Source organism: Salvelinus fontinalis, chromosome 15 (genome assembly GCF_029448725.1).
Source record: "Salvelinus fontinalis isolate EN_2023a chromosome 15, ASM2944872v1, whole genome shotgun sequence".
Taxonomy (NCBI): domain Eukaryota; kingdom Metazoa; phylum Chordata; class Actinopteri; order Salmoniformes; family Salmonidae; genus Salvelinus; species Salvelinus fontinalis.
The window spans coordinates 14,567,122-14,586,697 of record NC_074679.1 but is presented as its reverse complement, the minus strand read 5'-3'; positions in this window follow the sequence as shown (position 1 = coordinate 14,586,697).

Sequence of the window (19,576 nt, the reverse complement as noted above, 5' to 3'; positions counted from 1 at the left end):
TAGCACATTGGTCCTTGGAGCTGGAATGAGCTGTGCAGGTGTCCCTGCTGTCTACCTCTATTCCTGTTTCTCTGCTCTGTTGTAGCCCAGAGGAGGTGTGGCCTGGTGTCATTGGGGTGGAGACTGGCATCACAGTAAACTCTGCGTAGGAGATGGAGCAAGTTTCTGCCACAGGGATGAGGATGGCCTCTGCGTTGGGGATGACACAAGCTTCTTTATTGAGAATGACGTGAGCCTCTGCATGAAGTGCAAGACTCACTGAGTGTGTGCGAGCGGAGGGGGCAATGCGGGTAAGGTGGAGCCGATGGGCTGTGAAACCTACCAAAAGCTTGCCCTGAAGGTTTTCCACAGGGAGGGGCTTGGCGGCGTGGGCATCGAAATTCTCTGCACCTCGTCCGTCCGTCAAAGAAGTATACAAATTGTGTAGGACAACACTAAATACTACATAAAAACAACCCACAAATTAAAAGTGGCAGAGTTGCCTTTTAATACTGAACATTCTTTCTTTGACTGTGATGTTAGGTGGCTTCTTGTGTAAATATTTTCCGTCTGGATTTTAATGATTTGTATGTCAGCAGATTAATTCTGCACTTTGCATCTCCAGCAGTTCCTTCTCCCCAGAAGCGACTGGATGGCAGTGACGGCCGCAGGCCGGGAGAAGGGAGCCAAAAGGAGAGGGGCCTTGAGACCGGCACCAGAGAGCTTCTGTCCTAGGGCCACCACCATGCCCATGGCTAGGTCTCAGCATGATGAAATGTGCCTCTGAGCAACCTTCCTCCGGCTGGGGCCACAGGGCCAGGAGCAGTCTGGGCTCCATGCCACCTGGGATTGACTAATCCAACTGGGGGACTATAGTGATGTGCAGTTAGCAAACAACTTGTTATTTTTTAACAACTCTTTTTACGGACTCGAGAGTCTGTTTAAAAAAAATCTGAGTGACTCGTTCATTTTAGTCATTCGTTTGACCTGCTAGTGCTGGCCGCAATGAGTCCAACGGCAGGATTATAGACGCTCCTCCGGCTCAGATGTGCTCCGACGACCAACTGTCTATCATATGCACTCAGGGAAATAGATCATGAGCATAGAGAAGAACTGATATTTGATCGCATGGTGCAAGAATGACTGCAATTAATTGATTGTTGAATGTTATGATGGACACAACAGCTTTGTAGAACCAAAACATACACAGCCTCTGTTCAACAAACTCGAAATCGAGAACAAATCGTTTTGGGGGGGGGGGGTCTGCACTCGTAGTTGTACTAGCACCCCAGGGCTGTCAACCTCACACATCTCCACACATGTCTTTTGTCAGCAGCAAAGATAGATTACACATCATGTTATTTTGTCCACACCACAGTGCTACAGAACACCTGTTGTAGCCTCAGGCTAACAAACCAGACAGATTCACGCACACAGTCATCCTCACTGTCTGTGATTCTAATCTGTAGACCAATGAATGAGCTGAGAAACACACGGGGGTCAGTGATGTGTGGTTTTGTCATGGTCATGGAGGGAACTGTGAGCCTACCCAAACACTTTGGATACAAACCACAACAGCTGTCTTCAAGATGACCAAGAATACGTCAAAGATGACTTCAAGAGGCAAGAAGTCAAGAGGCATACTTCTTCCTTTAAGCAGATGACTGAGTAATTCTGTAGTCAAATGCAGCATATGTATTGTGATGTTATAATGGTCTGGAGCCCCCAATACAAGCCCCATTTGGACAAAACACTTTTTCACCCATTGAAAGCTACTAAACTAGTGTATGTCTTCCTCAATGGAAGCAGAATACGGAATACTAAACACCCTGTAATCCACAGTATCATCTCCACAAGCTCAGCTCAAACAGCTTTGAACATCATTCCATACTACACTGCTCAAAAAAATAAAGGGAACACTTAAACAACACAATGTAACTCCAAGTCAATCACACTTCTGTGAAATCAAACTGTCCACTTAGGAAGCAACACTGATTGACAATAAATTTCACATGCTGTTGTGCAAATGGAATAGACAAAAGGTGGAAATTATAGGCAATTAGCAAGACACCCCCAAAAAAGGAGTGATTCTGCAGGTGGTGACCACAGACCACTTCTCAGTTCCTATGCTTCCTGGCTGATGTTTTGGTCGCTTTTGAATGCTGGCGGTGCTCTCACTCTAGTGGTAGCATGAGACGGAGTCTACAGCCCACACAAGTGGCTCAGGTAGTGCAGTTCATCCAGGATGGCACATCAATGCGAGCTGTGGCAAAAAGGTTTGCTGTGTCTGTCAGCGTAGTGTCCAGAGCATGGAGGCGCTACCAGGAGACAGGCCAGTACATCAGGAGACGTGGAGGAGGCCGTAGGAGGGCAACAACCCAGCAGCAGGACCGCTACCTCCGCCTTTGTGCAAGGAGGTGCACTGCCAGCGCCCTGCAAAATGACCTCCAGCCTTTTCAGCCTGCTGAGGGGGAATTGGCGTTGTCATGCCCTCAGATCGCCATGATAGGTCCTTAGCAATGTGGGCATCAAGGAATTGAAGCTCTCAACCCGCTCCATTACAGGCCCGTCGATGTGAATGGGGGAGTTCGGCCCTCCGTTTCCTGTAGTCCACGATGAACTCCTTTGTCTTGCATACGTTGAGGGAGAGGTTGTTGATGAGGGTCTATCTAGGAGTTTCACTGCAGGTCTGAGAGAAGTATATACAGTATGCAGTCAGGTCTATTATTCCTAATCCTAGCCTATATCTAACCTCATGTCTGAACCAAGTAGGACCAGTGTGGGCATATGAATGTTGTATTTTGACTTATGAAACATGCTGTATTGTAATAGTTTTGAGGTGTCAACAGGAAGAGATCAGACCACTGTCTAGCAAACAGAGATATGGCTGACTATCTACTCTTTTTACCACAGCCCTTTCAACAATATTCCTGATTCAAGTCAGAGTCCTTGTGTTCTGAATATAAATTGTTAATTTGTACACAGGGATCATTTTTCAACACTCAATTTTCACATTCTCATTTGAATCCTCTGGGAACATTTGGGTGTAAATGATTTCCTACTCATTTTAGTGTAATTTTAGTGTCTTGATTATTTATTGATACAGAGAGTCCTGCTGGACTCCATCTTGTTTCTTCTCCCAGATGCCCACATCCCCTTCTGAATACTGTTTATGTACTACAGGCCTTACATAATCACTATTAAACATTTACTAAGAGATGTTTTCATGAAATACCCACCTTACACACTGAGGGAGAGAGAGCGAGAGAGAGAGCGAGCGAGAGAGAGAACACATTTCATTGCGTTCATTATTACTGCCCATTTTTGTTGTAATTTTGTCTGGTTCTATCTTGAGACCACTGGCTGCCAGTTATATCCTCCAACACAAATAGACACACAGAGTTGGCATCACCATAGCAACTTCCCCCAAGCTCCAGAACATAAACTTCCATCAATGCAGCAAAGTGTTACAGACTCCACGAGGGGTCTATAGTTTGAGTGTGTGGTGAGAGAGGAGAGTCCAATGAGAGCTTTAAAGGCCAGAGAAGTACATGTCAGAGTGATGCATGGCATTTAGGAGGGCCCCACTCAGATGCCCATCCATACAATAGAGAGAGACACTGACGCACCGCCTGGGATCAACAGCCCTGACAATGACTGTGTGAGTGTGTGTTTATGTGTGGTAGGGGCAGTGCTGTGTGTTTATGTTTGTGTGTGTGTGTGTGTGTTAGTTTCCGAACTTGCCAAATAATCAAACAATAGACCTTATCCTAATTCTACTATTACTATAGTGCAATAATGCCCCCAACACATTCCTTCATTCACTGTGAATTACATCTGTCAGGCAGCTAAAACTGCATTGAGCCTGAAATGAAGGACAGGGTCATTCGGCTGGCATCCTTATATAGTAACTACAGAGTGAATAAGAGGCGAGAGATGAGGATGAGACAGGAAGTGTCTTTTTGTTGGACACAAATGTCGGCCAGAGGTCACTCAATGTATCGGGTCTCAGAATAGAACAGCACCCCGCCCCAGAGATGTGTTTATTTTGCGTCTGTCTGCAACTCTTTGTGTCTGAAAATCATGTTATAACTCTTTGGCCAATTTGCTCTTTCTCCATCCCTCATCCCCCATCCCCAATCCTCCATCCCTCATCCCCCATCCCCAATCCTCCATCCCTCATCCCCCATCCTCCATCCCCCATCCCCTATACCTCATCCCCCATCCTCCATACCTCATCCCCCATCCCTCATCCTCCATACCTCATCCCCCATCCTCCATTCCACTTCCCTCATCCTCCATCCCTCATCCCCCATCCTCCATCCCTCATCCCCATCCTCCATCCCTCATCCCTATCCTCCATCCCTCATCCCTATCCTCCATCCCTCATCCCCCATCCTCCCATTTCCCACTAACGATGTCTATGTACAGTGCATTCAGAAAGTATTCAGACCACTTGACTTTTTAAACATTTTGTTACGTTACAGCCTTATTCTAAAATGGATGAAATAGGTTTCCCCCCTCATCAATCTACACACAATACGCCATAATGATAAAGCAAAAACAGTTTTTTATAAATTTTAGCAAATGTATAAAAAAATATAAAAAACGGAACTATATTTACATAAGTATTCAGACCCTTTACTCAGTATTTTGTTTAAGCACCTTTGGCGGCGATGGCAGCCTTGAGTCTTTTTCGGTATGACGTTACAAGCTTGGGGAATTTCCTATTCTTCTCTGCATATTCTCTTAAGCTCTGTCAGTTTGGATGGGGAGCATCAGCTATTTTCAGGTCTCTCCAGAGATGTTCAATTGGGTTCAAGTCCGGGCTCTGGCTTGGTCACTCAAGGACATTCAGAGACTTATCCCAAAGCCACTCCTGCTTGGCTGTGTGCTTAGGGTCATTGTCCGGTTGGAAGGTGAATATTCACCACGGTCTGAGGTCCTGAGTGCTCTGGAGCAGGTTTTCATTGGTCCTGACTAGTCTCACAGTCCCTGCCGCTGAAAAAAATCCCCACAGCATGATGCTGCCACCACCATGCTTCACCATAAGGATGGTATTGGCCAGGTGATAAGCGGTGTCTGGTTTCCTCTAGACGTGATGCTTGACATTCAGGCCAAAGAGTTCAATCTTGGTTTCATCAGAACAGAGAATCTTGTTTATCACGGTCTGACCATCGTTTAGGTGTGTTTTGGCAAACTCCAAGCTGGTTGTCATGTGCCTTTTACTGAGGAGTGGCTTCTGTCTGGCCACTCTACCATAAAGGCCTGATTCGTGGAGTGCAGCAGAGATGGTTGTCCTTCTGGAAGGTGCTCCCATCTCCACAGAGGAACTCTGAAGCTCTGTCAGAGTGACCATCGGGTTCTTGGTCACCTCCCTGACCAAGGCCCTTCTCCCCCAATTGCTCAGGTTTGCCGGAAGAGTCTTGGTGGTTATAGGAAGAGTCTTGGTGGTTCCAAACTTCTTATATTTAAGAATGACGGAGGCCACTATGTTCTTGGGTACCTTCAATGCTGCAGACATTTGTTGGTACCCTTCTCCATATCTGTGCCTAAACACAATCCTGTCTCGTAGCTCTATGGGAAATTCCTCTGACCTAATGGCTTGGTTTTTGCTCTGACATGCACTGTCAACTGTGGGCCCTTATATAGACAGGTGTGTGCCTTTCCAAATCATGTCCAATCAATTGAATTATACCACAGGTGGACTCCAATCAAGTTGTAGAAACTTCTCAAGGATAATCAATGGAAACAGGATGCACCTGAGCTCAATTTGTAGTCTCATAGCAAAGAGTCTGAATACTTAGGTAAATAAGGTATTTAATTTTTTTAAATATTTAATACATTTGCAAAAATGTCTATAAAACTTGTTTTCGCATTGTCATTATTGGGTATTGTGTGTAGATTGATGAGTAAATTATTTTAAATAATCCATTTTAGAATACGGTTGTAATGTAACAAAATGTGAAAAAAGTGAAGGGGATACTTTCCGAATGCTCTGTATATCTAATGAGTGAACTGATCCTTCTAATAGTCCTTACATCTCCAGGAGGATCACTTTAATACAATCATTGGTTAGGCTATTTTGTGCTACCTGCTGGAGCCAATTAAGTGTCTCATCAGGCCGACATCGTCCAATCAACGAGGTCTTGTTCTCTGAAAGTCCTAGATTACATTGTCTGTTTTTTAAGAGATTGGAACACGCTGCATGTTCAAATATCGATTCCAACATAACTCTATGAAATAGATGCAAATATAGTTTGCAAGCCTTGTAATATAGTGTAATATCAACTTTAATCTCCACTACATCAGGATAAGGTAAGAGCCAGATGCAGACCGTGTCGAAGTAACAATGTTTATTACAGCAACAGAGGCAAGGCACAGGAGGGCAGGCAGGGTCAGGGTCAGGGGCAGGCAGAGTGGTCAGGCGGGTGGGTTCAGGATCAGGACAGGCAACGGTCAATAACCAGGGAGAGAAAAAAGAGGCTGGGAAAAAACAGGAGCTGACATGACAAACAAGACGAACTGGCAACAGACAAACAGAGAACACAGGTATAAGTACACAGGGGATAATGGGGAAGATGGGCGACACCTGGAGAGGGGTGGAGACAAGCAAAGACAGGTGAAACAGACCCCCCACCCCTCTAGCCTCTAGGGGCGCCACCTGGCATCCTACCTGGAAGCATACCTGGTTGACCGGGGTGCCGGCAGTGGAAGTCGGCGATGAGGGCTGGGTCCAGGATGTCTCTAGCGGGGACCCAGCACCTCTCCTCCGGGCAATAACCCTCCCAGTCAACCAGGTAATGGAAACCCCTGCCCCGTGGTCGAACACTCAGGAGGCGTCTCACCGTGTACGCCAGATGGCCATCGACGACAGAGGGAGGAGGGGCAGGCCCGGAAATGGAAGACAAAGGACTGTGAGACACGGGCTTAATATGGGACACATGAAAGGTGGGATGTATATGAAGGGCACGGGGCAACAGAAGACGAACAGCAGATCTTGGAGATGGGGAAAGGGCCGATGAACCAGGGGGACAGTTTGCATGACTCCACCCGGAGGGGCAGATCCCAGGTGGAGAGCCATACCTTCTGCCCGAGATGATACCGATCCCGGCCGGTACTAGAGGTAGAAGTTTAACCTTGTAAACAGCAGGGCCCATCTAGCTTCCCTGGAGTTGAGGCGCTTGGCAGTGCGGAGATACTCCAGGTTCTTCTGGTCAGTCCACACGATGAACTGATGTTCCGCCACCTCCAGTTAGTGCCTCCATTCCTAACGCCATCTTCACCTAACGCCATCTATGACGTGATTCCCCACGTCATAGTTCCTTTCCGTGGTGTTGAGGCAATGGGAGAAGAAGGAGCAGGGATGTAGCTTGATGTCAAGGGCAGAACTCTTCGGACGTTGGAGTGGACAGCCCCCACTCTGATGTATCGGCCTCCATCACGAACTGATAGGATGTATCCAGATGAACCAGGATGCTAGCTGTGGTGAAGCGATGTTTGAGGTCCAGGAACACCTGGTCAGCAGCTGGGGACCACGTGAATGGTCCCCGGCGATAGAAATTGGCGAACCCCAGGAAACATTGCAGCTGCACCCTGGACGTAGGCTGAGGCCAATCCATCACTGCTCTCACCTTCCCAGGATCCATCTGGACACTCCCAGCAGAGATGATGTAACCTAGAAAGGGGATGGTGGAGCGATGTAACTCTCTCTTCTCCGCCTTCACAAACAGCTGATTCTCCAGAAGGTGTTGAAGGACCTGCCTGACGTGGAGCACAGGTTCTTGAGGGGAGTGGGAGAAGACCAAGATGTCATCAATGTAGACGAAGACGAAACGGTTCAACATGTTGCGGAAAACATCATTCACCAGAGCCTGGAACACAGCAGGGGCGTTGGTGAGGCCAAAGGGCATGACCAGATACTCGTAGTGGCACCTGCCGTGTTGAAGGTGGTCTTCCACTCGTCCCCCTCTCGTATCCACACCAGGTGGTAGGCGTTCCGTAGATCCAGCTTGGAAAACACAGTGGCCCCCTGGAGTGGTAGCGGGTAATGGTTCTTAACCGTAATGTCTTTGAGTCCCCGGTGGTCAATGCATGGGCGCAGGGTCTTGTCCTTTTTCTACACGAAGAAGAAGCCTGTGCGGGCGAGAGAGGGATGGATAAATCCATGAGCTAGGGAGTTGGTATCCATAGCCTTGGTCTCCGGTCCCGACAGAGAGTACAGATCCCCGGGGCGGTGTGGTGCTAGGGAGAAGGTCAATCCCGCAGTCATAGGGTCGGTGGGGTGGAAGCGACGTGGCCCTGGCCTTGCTAAACACCCCCCGGAGGTCCTGGTACTCTGCGGGAATGGCGGAGAAGTCTGGGGCACCTTCCGAGCCCCCAGGAAGACGTCCCGGGGCAGGTTGTGCTGACTTCAGTCAATGGGCGTGGCAGAACGGGCTCCAGCCCATGATGGCACCAGTAGACCAGTTAATGAGGGGATTGTGTCGTTGGAGCCAGGAGAATCCCAATACCACGGGAATCAGAGGGGACTTGATGAGCAGGAATTGGATAGCCTCGCTGTGGTTCCCAGACACCCGTAGGTGGATGGGAGTGGTGTTGTGGCAGTCCAGCACTCTAGGTCCATGGAAATGGATAGGGGATGTTCAGCTCGGATGCCAGGGTAGCGTCCAAAAAACTCTCATCGGCCCCAGAGTCAAAGACAACCCGAAGAGATTTAGAAGAATGGCATGAAAAGGGGTGCAAGCAGGGGAAGCAGGAACGTTCTCCATATGTGTCAGAGCTGCTAGGAGTACTGGGTGGAGGAGTCAAGCGCAGAGAGCAGGGTTTCAAGAAAGTGGATTTATTTTCCAGGTGACAGGGAAAATGATCATGCCCTAAACACACGGGCGCATGAAAAGACGAGTCCAAAAACACCCGACTAAACTGTCCAGAGAAAATAATAAAATCCACATAACAATCCAACACCAAATAACAGATAAACAAGCCCGCACAAAAGCCAGCGGGCTACCTGCCCTTAAATAGCCTACCCACCAAACTAAACTCAAAAACAGGTGCACCCAATCAGCCCAAACAACAGAAACAAAAAGAAAGGAATCCATGGCAGCTAGTAGGCCGGTGACGACAACCGCCGAGCGCCGCCCGAACAGGAAGAGGCACCATCTTCGGCGGGATTCGTGACAATATGGCCCACCAGCGTCCTTTTCCCTACCGGTGAGCCTGGCTTCTTTAGAGGACAAAAGGACACGAAATTACGAAGTGTCCCGCAATATTGACAAATCTTTGTGTCGATGCTGTACTGCCATTCTGCTGGCGACAGCCCAGCTATGCCAAGTGGCATAGGCTCAGGAAGCGGTGACTCGGCCGTCTTCGGCATCCCTCAGGGCAAGTCGGGAAGCCTCGGGTCCTCTCGGCAATGAGACCGTCGGGAGCTTCCGGTTTGACTCGGAGGCAAGGAGGGATCCCTGGGCGTGCGAGCGAAATCTAATTATCTCCCTCCGTTGTTCCTGTAGTCGCCCATCGATTCGGATGGTCAAAGCGATGACGGAATCAAGATCCGATGGTAAATCCCAAGCAGCAAGCTTGTCCTTGACCTCCTCCGAGACGCCGTGCAGGAACATATCGAACAGTGCTTCCTGGTTCCTAGCACTCTCTCCGCTGCTAATGTGTGGAATCCACCACATAGTCAGCCACACTGCAGGGGCCCTGCCGAAGCTGAATTAGCCTCCGGGCAACTTCTCTCACGAAGAACGGGGCGTAAAAAACCTTTACCTCTGCCACGAATCCCTCCAGACTAACGCACAGGGTCGGCTGCTGTTCCCATACAGCAGTAGCCCAGGTGAGAGCCCTCCAGGACATCAGTGTGATGAGATAGGCTATCTTGGAGCAATCTGAGGGGAAGGAGGAGGGCTGAAGTTTGAAAATGAGGGCACACTGAGCTAGAAACGCCCGACAGGTGCTTGACTCTCTATTGAAGCATTCGGGAGGGTAGGGGGGTAAACGGGGCTCCCGAGAAGGTGGAGTGGCTGATAAGACGCCGCTGCTAGCAGCTGCGTTACTGAGGGGCTGTGGGGTTACCACTGTGGTAGGCTGCCTTCCAGACAGCCCGTGGAATTGCTCCAGCAAACCGTCCAATGCCCAGTCATGGCGTTCAGCCAACATTTGGACCCCCTCCAATAAGGCCACAAAGCAGTTCCTCGTGGCTCCTTGGGAGGAGATGGCATCGCGCAGCTGGCCCGGGTCTGCTGGGTCAGTACTATCAGGATAAGGTAAGACCCAGATACAGACCGTGTCAAAGTAACAATGTTTATTACAGCAAAAGAGACAAGGTACAGGATGGCAGACAGGCTCAGGTCAGGCAGAGGCCAGAAATACAGATAGGGGCAAAGGTATAGGGTGGCAGGTAGGCTCTGGGTCAGGCAGAGTGGTCAGGCGGGCGGGTTCAGGACAGACAAGGGTCAAAAACCAGAAGGGCGAGAAAAAGAGAGGCTGGGAAAAAACTGGAACTGACAGGACAAACGCTGGTAAGCTTGACAAACAAGAACGAACTGGCAACAGACAAACAGAGAACACAGGTATAAGTACACAGGGGATAATGGGGAAGATGGGTGACACCTGGAGGGGTGTGGAGACAAGCACAAAGACAGGTGAAACAGATCAGAGCGTGACACACTATTCATTATGCTAGTATTGGGACTCAGGAAGGCTTGTGAACTTTGCACTGTTTTATGCATTCATTGTGGTTTGATAAACCACAAGATACCACACACCACATGTTTTATTTTATTTCACTTTTATTTAACCATGTAGGCCAGTTGAGAACAAGTTCTCATTTACAACTGCGACCTGGCCAAGATAAAGCAAAGCAGTGCGACACAAACAACAACAGAGTTACACATGGAATAAACAAACGTACAGTCAATAACACAATAGAAAAGTCTATATACAGTGTGTGCAAATGTAGAAGATTAGGGAGGTAAGGCAATAAATAGGCCAAGAGGCAAAATAATTACAATTCAGCATTAACACTGGAGTGATAGATGTGCAGATGATGATTTTATTTTTATTTATTTATTTCACCTTTATTTAACCAGGTAGGCAAATTGAGAACACGTTCTCATTTACAATTGCGACCTGGCAAAGATAAAGCAAAGCAGTTCGACACATACAACAACACATAGTTACACATGGAGTAAAACAAACATGCAGTCAATAATACAGTGAAAAATAAGTCTACATACAATGAAATGATGATGTGCAAGTAGTGATACTGGGGTGCAAAAGAGCAAAAAGATAAATAACAATATGGAGATGAGGTAGTTGGGTGCGCTATTTACAGATTGGCTGTGTACAGGTACAGTGATCGGTAAGCTGCTCTCACAGCTGATGCTTAAAGTTAGAGAGGGATATAAGTGTCCAGCTTCAGTGATTTTTGCAGTTCATTCCAGTCATTGGCAGCAGAGAACTGGAAGGAAAGGCAGCCAAAGGAGTTGTTGGCTTTGGGGATGACCAGTGATATATACCTGCTGGAGCGCATGCTACAGGTCGGTTTTTCTATGGTGACCAGTGAGCTGAGATAAGGCGGGTGTAACGCTCGTCGTCGGTGGAAGGAAGAGTAGACCAAAGCGCAGCGTGGAAAGTGTTCATGATACTTATTTACAAGAAACACTCAGACAAAAATAACAAATCCAAAAACGAAAGCGAACAGTTCCGTCAGGCACAGACACTAAACAGAAAATAACACCCCACAAAACTCAAACGGAAAATCACAACTTATATATGATCCTCAATCAGAGACAACTATAGACAGCTGCCTCTGATTGGGAACCACACTCTGCAAAACAACAAAGAAATAGAAAGCATAGATTTTCCCACCCGAGTCACACCCTGACCCAACCAAACATAGAGTATAAATAAGGATATCTAAGGTCAGGATGTGACAGCGGGGCTTTACCTAGCAAAGACTTATAGATGACCTGGAGCCAGTGGGTTTGGCGACGAATATGTATCGAGGGCCAGCCAACGAGAGCATACAGGTCGCAGTGGTGGGTAGTATATGGGGCTTTGGTGACAAAACGGATGGCACTGTGATAGACTACATCCAGTTTGCTGAGCAGAGTGTTGGAGGCTATTTTGTAAATGACATCGCCGAAGTCAAGGATCGGTAGGATATTCAGTTTTAATATGGTATGTTTGGCAGCGTGAGTGAAGGAGGCTTTGTTGTGAAAGAGGAAGCCGATTCTGGATTTAATTTTGGATTGGAGATGCTTAATGTGAGTCTGGAGGGAGAGTTACAGTCTAACCAGAAACTTAGATTTTTGTCGTTGTCCACATATTCTAAATCAGAACCGTCCAGAGTAGTGATACTAGTCAGGCGGGCGGGTGCGGGCAGCGGTTGAAGAGCATGCATTTAGTTTTACTAGCATTTAAGAACAGTTGGAGGCCATGGAAGGAGTGTTATTTGGCATTGAAGCTCATTTGGAGGTTTGTTAACACAGTGTCCAAAGAAGGGGCAGATGTATACAGAATGGTGTCATCTGCGTAGAGGTGGATCAGAGAAAAGAGACAGCCCCGAGAATTTAATCCTGTGGCACCCACATAGAGACTGCCAGAGGTTCGGACAACAGGCCCTCCGATTTGACACACTGGACTGTCTGAGAAGTAGTTGGTGAACCAGGCGAGGCAGTCGTTTGAGAAGCCAAGGCTGTTGAGTCTGCCGATAAGAATGTGGTGATTGACAGAGTTGAAAGCCTTGGCCAGGTCGATGAAGACGGCTGCACAGTACTGTCTTATCGATGGCGGTTATGATATCGTTTAGGACCTTGAGCGTGGCTGAGGTGCACCCATGACCAGCTCGGAAACCAGATTGCATAGTGGAGAAGGTACGGTGGGATTTGAAATGGTTGCTGATCTATTTGTTAACTTGGCTTTCAAAGATTTTAGAAAGGCAGGGCAGGATGGATATAGGTCTATAACAGTTTGGGTCTAGAGTGTCTCCCCCTTTGAAGAGGGGGATGACCACGGCAGCTTTCCAACCTTTGGGGATCTCAGACGATACGAAAGAGAGGTTGAACAGGCTAGTTATAGGGGTTGCAACAATTTCGGCTGATCATTTTAGAAAGAGAGGGTCCAGATTGTCTAGCCCAGCTGATTTGTAGGGATCCAGATTTTGCAGCTCTTTCAGAACATCAGCTGTCTGGATTTGGGTTAAGCAGAGGGCTTGGGCAAGTTGCTGCAGGGGGTGCAGAGCTGTTGGCCGAGTTAGGGGTAGCCAGGTGGAAAGCATAGCCAGCCGTAAAAAAAAAAATACTTATTGAAATGATCGATTATCGTAGATTTATCGGCGGTGACAGTGTTTCCTAGCGTCAGTGCAGTGGGCAGCTGGGTGGAGGTGCTCTTATTCCCCATGGGCTTTACAGTGTCCCAGAACTTTTTAGAATTAGTGCTACAGGATACAAATTCATGTTTGAAAAAGCTAGCCTTAGCTAATGCAGAATGCCACAGGATGTTTTTGTGCTGGTTAAGGGCAGTCAAGTCTGGGGTGAACCAAGGGCTATATTTTCTAAGTTCTACATTTTTTGAATGGGGCATGCTTATTTAAGATGGTGAGGGAAGCACTTTTAAAGAGCAACCAGGCATCCTTTACTAACGGGATGAGGTTAATATCCTTCCAGGATACCTGGGCCAGGTCTATTAGAAAGGCCTGCTCACTGAAGTGTTTTCGGGAACGTTTGACAGTGATGAGGGGTGGTCGTTTGACCGCGGAACCATTACGGATGCAGGCAATGAGGCAGTGATCGCTGAGATCCTGGTTGAAGACAGCAGAGGTGTATTTGGAGGTCAAGTTGGTCAGGATGATATCTAAGAGGGTGACCGTGGTTATGGATTTAGGGTTGTACCTGGTAGGTTCCTTGATAATTTGTGTGAAATTGAGGGCATCTAGTTTAGATTGTAGTACGGCAGGGGTGTTAAAGCATGTCACAGTTTAGGTCACCTAACAGTATGAACTCTGAAGATAGATGGGGGGCGATCAATTCACATATGGTGCCCAGGGCACAGCTGGGGGCTGAAGGAGGTCTATAACAAGCGGCAAAGGTGAGAGATTTGTTTCTGGAAAGATTATATCAGCCTCACACTGGCCCAAGCTACAGACAGACCTGAAATACACCCCCATCGATTTCCCACACGGACACCATATTTGAAGAAAATGGTTAAGTGCATGCATACACCTCCTATTTTTGTGAAGGAAAACAAAACCCTTTTAGCCCTTTGCTTCTTAGGCAGAAGGAAGGGACCGTCAGTATTCACTTTCCTTGAGCCTGACCTCATGTCCCCTCTCTCTCTCTATTTCTCTATCTCTCTGTCTTTCCCTCTCTCACCCCTTTCTCTCTCCCTTCCCCTTCTCCCTCCTTCTCATCATCTCCCTCTCTCTCTCTCTCCCTCCTTCCCTCTTGCACCTTAGAAATAGCCTTGTTAATTCAATAACAAAACAAATGCCTGTACTCTAGCTCTTCCTGGAAGCCCGTTGCTCTCCCTGCCACAGCAGAGAAGCAGCATAATTTCAGATTCATTGCATTGCGGGTGCTGTTGCTGCCATGTGTGAATGTGAATTCATGCCCTGGAGGAATGGGAAGAAGATAATGTGACTGCTGCTGAGGGGAAAACAGCTCATAATAATGGCCGGAACGGAGCACATGGAATGGCATCAAACACCTGGAAACCATTTGTTTGATGTATTTGAAACAATTCCACTGATTCCTCTCCAGTCATTACCACAAGCCCGTTCTACCCAATTAAGGTACCGCCAACCTCCTGTGATGCCAACCATCCCAGAAAACACGTTCCCTTATTATCCTGATACCCCAGAGTGTAGATAATGATCACCCCAGCAACTACTTAACCACTAGCAAGCACTGCAGTGGCAACACTATAGATGCAGGCTGGGTGGGAGGGGAGTGAATGTGAATGAGCAGACCCAAATTTAAGGAGGCACCTTTACCTTCCCTAAAATCCCCAGTGATTGTCCTTAATTACTCAAAGTAGCATCTCCTGCTGACTCTTATGGACTGTTTTTCTGAGTTTTCTGACTATTTACTACAACATAACAAATGATGTGTATAGCTGGGTGGCCTGGGACTGTAAATACCAGTCTGCAGTTACGTGAACAGATTAGGATAAAACAACAAAGCAATACATTTTTTTATTCAAGGTGACTTACAGAGCTTGGCTGGTGGCGAAGAGGTCGCTGGTTCGGGTCCCTGATTTGACTTGGTGGGAGATCTGTCGATGTGCCCTTGGGCGGGGATCTTGACCCATGGTTCCTCCTGTGGTTCTCTTTGGATGGGAGTGTCTGCTAGATGACTGAATGTAATGTAAATGTTGAGTGGCTTCAATGCAGGTAGACTGTTAAAGTTAAAATTCAATAAAACAATAATAAAAAGTGACTTACAATAGGGTCAATATTACAATACTCCTGTGGCTTATTATACTGGATCTTTATCTTATCATACTGGATCTTTCTCTTATCATACTGGATCTTTCTCTTATCATCCTGGATCTTTATCTTATCATACTGGATCTTTATCTTATCATACTGGATATTTATCTTATCATCCTGGATCTTTATCTTATCATCCTGGATCTTTATCTTATCATACTGGATCTTTATCTTATCATACTGGATATTTATCTTATCATCCTGGATCTTTATCTTATCATCCTGGATCTTTATCTTATCATACTGGATCTTTATCTTATCATACTGGATATTTATCTTATCATCCTGGATCTTTATCTTATCATCCTGGATCTTTATCTTATCATACTGGATCTTTATCTTATCATCCTGGATCTTTATCTTATTATCCTGGATCTTTATCTTATCATACTGGATCTTTCTCTTATCATCTTGGATCTTTATCTTATCATCCTGGATATTTATCTTGCCTCTTGTGTGTTAATCCTTTCATTATAGCTTTAGCCTGATAAAGAATAGGTCTGGTAATGCAGGCCGTTGTGTTTTGTTGCTATAATAGATTATAGTGGAGGCTACAATACTACTCTTTTTACCTTTTTTCTTTAATACATTGGCCTAATATTTCAGCTAATACAGTATCTATGGTATTCTGCAAAACACTGAAATTTTGTCCAATGTTAAAAGAGCTACTATATCTAATCTTCTCCCTCTCCAAGAGGGATCGAGGTTTCAGCGCTGTCACACAATATCAATCATTGAAGACTTGCTTTTATGTGATTGACACAGCCATGAAGGCAATCATATTTTTTCATCAACATTACTGAGCATGAGGGCTTTCTTTTACCAACACTCTGAACCGCTCAGTCTGATTGAACTCACCCTTCTACATCTATGAGATCTCCACTGAGGATAGACTTTGAGTTCATATGCTGGGTTAGCATCCTCAGGCAATGCTAGCGATGGGAGGATTGTGGCTAACGGTTAATTGAAGCAATACCCAGCAGCAGGACCACCACTGTCCTCCCGATTCAAATGAATGAAAAACATGCCCCAGAGATACACTTTTATCTTCCACATCCATCCATCTCAGCAGATCTCTCTCTTTTGTACACCAGTTCAAATGCATCTCAGTCTTCTTCTACTTTTGTAGTGGCAGTAGTGAGGCTTTCTGGGAAGTTCACTATGACAGGTTGTCACTTAGGGGGGGGTTACAGAACTGTCAGTGTTCTGACATGGGTTTATAGTTCTTGAGAGACACTGATTCAGTCCAGGCTTAAAATGCAATTCGCTCACAAACGGTTACCCAGGGTTATATTCAATTAAGGTGATAGGAGTCGGCAGCCGTGGTTGTAGCCGGCTAGCCATCTCCAAAGTCTTATCCAATTCAGCAAGCTAAGAGCATATGAAAAGGTCTGCCCTCTGGGACCCATGTACTTCTACTGAAATACAGCATATGCTCTAAATGGTTTTGATATTGAAAGTGGGACAGAGGAATGTGCTATATTGCATCCTCTGCTACATGAGCAGACTAGAGTGCTCTGGCACAACATGCCTGTCACCACTGCCTGTCATCTCTGATATATTACTCAGTGAGTAAAAGTGCCCCCATCCAAATGACAACAAAGGGACTAATACGAGAGAGAACGGAGGTACCTTCCACCTCCCTCCGCCTCCATTTATTAATCTCATAAAGAGATGGGTCTCGTCTGTCAAGAATGTTGAGTTGCAGCTTATAAAATGCAACCTCAGAATGAAAAATGTGTTCCCAAGCTGTTCCCATGCGAGACAGGAAGGTGTCAATCATCAAATAACTCTATATGAGATTTCCATAAATGACAAATAAAATTACTCTTTGTTTGTGTTTTACAACCATAAAGCAACAGCAAATAATGGTTCAGAGACATACGCAAGGTTATATGAATCCTTTTCAGCTTCATAATTCTGTGTATTATTGATACCGGTAATACTCTCAGCATTTCAGATGCGTTACAATTACCAAATCTATTGCCGAAACACTACCAGTATACCAAATATATATCACTGTTCCAAATGTGTTTCTATATTATTTAGTGTATTGTAGCTAAGGAACCGGTGCTACTTAGTTGATTGCATTCCAGGGTTTGCGATTGAGTGAGAGGATTCCCTGGGTGGGGGGTTGGACTTAATGAGGTGTGGGGGTGGGGTGTGGAGACCAGGAGATGATGAGGAGGGTTGACATGTTCCCTGTAAGAGAAAATGAAAGGACTGAGACACCCTATATGTCTGGGCAGGGTTGGGGAGTATCTGATTGTAATGTAATAGCTTAAATGTAATCATATTACCAAAAAAGTGTGCCCATGAGCAGTTACATTTCCAGCAAAAATAATATAATCAGATTACAGATACTTTAGAAAAACTTGATGATTACTTTTAAATTCAGAAAGGATGTTTGCAAAAAAATAAATAACTTTCTTTTTCTTAATGACATTCAGTTCAGCATTGAAAAAAGCCTAAAGTTTAAGATTGTTCCACCTGAAAGTGTGACCACAAGTCTGACCACAAGTCAGAGACCACTATGATGACACACCAAATGCCGCTTAAGGGGAAAGTAATTCAAAAGTAACTGAAAGTCATCAGATTACATTATTAAGTTTAGGTAATCCAAAAGTTGCATTACTGATTACAATTTTGGACGGGTAACTAGTAACTGTAACGGATGACATTTAGAAAGTAGCCTACCCAAGTCTGTGTCTGTGCTTGTGGGAACTAATCCTTCAGGAAATCATAATGACTATACCACTTAGACATTACTCCAGGAAGATGTCATTGGTAGTCTATTGCACACTTCCTGATGTTCAGGTCTTTAGAGATGCCTTTAATTAGGTGGTTTTAAGCGGTAAATCAATAGCTTGATGTCCTTGATCTTTTCAAGGTTGGGGGACACTGAGAGTCATCAGTCAGAAGCTTTCATTTTTACACACAGGAGTGCACGGAATTAGGCTTAGAGGTTAAACGGACAAAAGCTATCATATAAAAGATGAATCAAGTCGATTCACTCTTTAGAAGTGGTACAAATGTGAGAGAATGTATGGCACATTTGCATATCCCTCTGAACTGCTGTATAAAACCTCTCAAAAACAGCAAAACTAACTGACATCATAGATCATCGTATGCAACAGAGTGAGACTTTATGAATTGCAGTTAGCTTCGGAGAGTGTGAGAAACAATCTATCTTTACCCGCAAATTGAATTCCCATTGATTTGGTAAGCTGTAAGCGAAACTGACTTACTATGCCCTAATTGACATTTTCACCTTGCCAAAAAATAGAATCCCTTAATCGTACATTGAGTTGAGGAAAGCAAAGCAGTCAGTGTCGGATCAATGTGACGGACAGGGACAGACAATATTAGATCAGAGATGTTGTAACCTTTTTACAAACCACAAAGTTGACTCATTCAACTTCAGCCTGAGGATTGTGGAGCTTTGTTTTTAACAACAAAAGAGTCCTACTGCAACTCACCTTTCAAAATATCAATCTCTGTTTATTTACTTATCGTCACAGTTAGTGTAATGACAATATTGACAATGATAAGAATAGGTATTGGGGATGAATAATTATGTTATAAGTATGAGTAAGAAGATGCAAGCTGGTCTGTTGATGAAACTAGCAGGCAAGAGTGAAAGGTGCAAAGTATTTGACAGTGATGAGCTGATGACATCACATTTCATGCACCACCATCTGTGAGTTATAAAAAGCTCATAGTCAAACTAGCCCGCTGTTCCTTCAGTCTTTTCTCTGCAAGGCATCTGAAACCATAGAGAGAGAGAGACTTATGTGCAGTGCACAGGTGGGGGGAAAGTACGAGAAAGTAGCTTTGGGTTAAAAATAGGTTTCCTCTAAGATTACAGTGGTTTTCAGAAGAGGATTTGTTACTATTGTGAGAGAGGAATTGGCTTGTTACAGAGAACCACTCCCGTCCGCCATCTTCCATTTCCCTCAGTATAGTTCCATTGTCCTACTGTAGACCAAAAAGAGCCTGAGAGACCATTCAATTCATGCCTGCATTCAGTCCATTTGTCTAACAAGCATTGGTTTAGCGTGCCCACAAAACAACATCTTTCGGAAAGGCCAACACAATTGA